Source organism: Silene latifolia, chromosome 10 (genome assembly GCF_048544455.1).
Source record: "Silene latifolia isolate original U9 population chromosome 10, ASM4854445v1, whole genome shotgun sequence".
In the NCBI taxonomy this organism is placed as follows: domain Eukaryota; kingdom Viridiplantae; phylum Streptophyta; class Magnoliopsida; order Caryophyllales; family Caryophyllaceae; genus Silene; species Silene latifolia.
The window spans coordinates 65,478,557-65,480,842 of NC_133535.1; positions in this window are offsets into that span (position 1 = coordinate 65,478,557).

Genomic DNA, 2,286 nt, shown 5'->3' on the forward strand with positions numbered 1-2,286 from the left:
GAGATGAGTGGGGCTTAGGTGGGACCGGTTGCGGTCCCCCACTGGCGGTGTGGAATACTTGTTGCGACGGGTATTCCGGCAGGACTACACACTTTAGTGTGTAGTCAGGTGTGTGGAGTTATGATGAAGATTGGATGATTGTGTATTGTATCTGTTGTATTATTTTTGTGTAATCAGTAACTGACCCTGTTTAAATGTTTTAAAAACTGTGGTGATCCATTCGGGGGTGGTGAGCAATGTCTAGCAGGTATACTATGGATGCGCGCGGGATTAGCTGGGGATGGAGTTGCCACGAGTCTGATAGTAGTCTTCCGCTATGTTGTCATAATACTTTTGTTACTTCAGTTATAGTTTGGTTTTAGAACGGTTGTACGTTACTTTACAGTTGGTTTTGTTATGTAATCACTTAAACTTATCTATTAAAGTACGTCCTTTTATGGTCTATTTGATATACATTGCCTCGGGTAACCGAGATGGTAGCATTTTCATGCATTAGGTGGTCCTGGTAAGCCACTTGATGTATGGGGGTGTTACACTAAATTAGATACCTACTTTATTTAGTCTCTACAATAAAGACATAATTAGCTACCATTTTAGTTTGGTCTCTGAAGTAGAGACAAATATATTTTTTGTCTCAACATTAGTCGCTAAATTATATTTAGCAACTGAGTTTTGGCCAATTGCTAAATTAGTAGCTAAATCATCATTCTCCCAAACATGTTATGATTACTTGAATAATAATGAACAAGGGACTAAATGTTAAATCCAGATTGTTTGAGATTGGTTGCTGCATTGACGATAGGTGTAGCATCTGTTAGACTAAAATTGCAGTAACAATGGAAAAGGAAAAGAGTAACCGATTCGTAGTGACGTGGTATGAGAGTCACTGCCATGAAAACTATATTATTGTTGCTGTAACAATGTCGATCATGTCAAAAAATGCTCCTGATTTGTCAAAAGTCGAACCCTTAGATGGTCAGAACTATAAACGTTGGTCTCAAAAGTTACTGATGTTTTTTGAGCAGTTTGAAATTGATTACGTTTTATTTTCTGACCTGCCTGCACCTGTAACCGAAATTGTTGCATCATCTGTTGAGACCACACCTCCTGCAATTTCTGTAGTCAAGTCAAATGAAGAGGCTATTAAAAAACATGATAAGGATAATAAAACAGTTAGGTTTCACCTCCTTTATCTTATGACTAATACCCTATTTGACTTGTTTATGGTTCACAAATCTGCTAAAACCATATGGGAATTACTAGAGAAAAAATATGGGGCTGATGATGCGGGTAAACAGAAATATGTTGTTGGGAAGTGGCTTGGGTTCCAGATGGTAGATGACAAACTTATTTTGGAACAAGTTCATGTCTATGAGAATTTCCGTGCTGACGTAGTTAATGAAGGGATGAAACTAGATGAGATTTTTCTAGCAAATGTATTACTGGAAAAATTCCCCCCTTCCTGTTCAGACTATAGAAACCATCTGAAACATAAGAAAAAAGACCTTTCCCTCCAAGAATTAGTGAGTCACATGAGGACTGGGGAGGCAAATCGTCTCAAAGGCAAAACCATTAGTGCGTCTATAAATGCTTCTAATGCTTCTGTCAAAGCTAATCTGGTTGAGTCGAGTGGTCCGTCCAATGTTGAGAAATTCAAGGGTAAGGGTAAGGCTAAGGTTTGTCAGGGGAAGAAACAGGGTCCTGCTAATAAAAATGGTCTAGGGAAGCATACCAAACCAGTTGCTAAGATTCAGAAACCAAAGGGGCCAATTGTTTGCTATGTCTGTGGAAAAGCTGGTCACAAAGCCTACCATTGCTCCGAAAAGAAATCTGCTGAAGCCAATGCTGTGACTGATGACATCATTGCCGCTGTGGTTGTGGAAGCTAATGTGGTGGGTAATGTTGCTGAATGGGTCTTGGATACTGGCGCTTCTAGACACCTCTGTGCTGACAAGGGGTTATTTGCTGAGTTCGAAGAGGTAGCTGATGGGGAATGCGTTTTCATGGGCGTTTTCATGGGTAACTCTTCATCCGCACCGATCAAAGGCAAAGGCAAGATCTTTCTCTAACTCACCTCGGGGAAAACACTTGCTCTAAATAATGTTTTGTATGTACCCTCGTTACGTCGAAACCTTGTGTCTGGTGCCTTACTAAACAAACCTGGGTTGAAACTTGTTTTTGAGGCTGACAAGGTGGTAATGTCGCGTAATGGGGAATTTTTGGGCAAGGGTTATCTTTCTGGGGGACTTTTTGTATTGAACACTAATTCCGTTTCTAATAATATTG